This window comes from Meleagris gallopavo, chromosome 2, assembly GCF_000146605.3.
Source record: "Meleagris gallopavo isolate NT-WF06-2002-E0010 breed Aviagen turkey brand Nicholas breeding stock chromosome 2, Turkey_5.1, whole genome shotgun sequence".
NCBI classification, from domain to species: domain Eukaryota; kingdom Metazoa; phylum Chordata; class Aves; order Galliformes; family Phasianidae; genus Meleagris; species Meleagris gallopavo.
In genome coordinates, this window is record NC_015012.2 from 36,268,736 (window position 1) to 36,268,950 (window position 215).

Genomic DNA, 215 nt, shown 5'->3' on the forward strand with positions numbered 1-215 from the left:
ATATTTATATAAATATATATATATAATAGGTGATCACTTAGACTTTACCTTACAGTTTTTATTGAGGACAAAGATTCCATGGGAAAAAAAACAAAAAACAAAAATGCAAAAAGCTGATAATTACAATATTTCTATTTTCTAACAGAAAACAATCATCAAATGATAAGGGTTAATTATCACTGCATGCTATTCTAAACAAAGGCAGTATTTTCTCA

The 215-nt window shown here is 25.1% G+C and overlaps 1 protein-coding gene across 1 annotated transcript in view; it reads right to left on the reverse strand.

The window, feature by feature from the left end:
- Nucleotides 1-215, reverse strand: part of RYR2 (ryanodine receptor 2) — a 347,696-nt gene that overhangs the window by 193,113 nt on the left and 154,368 nt on the right.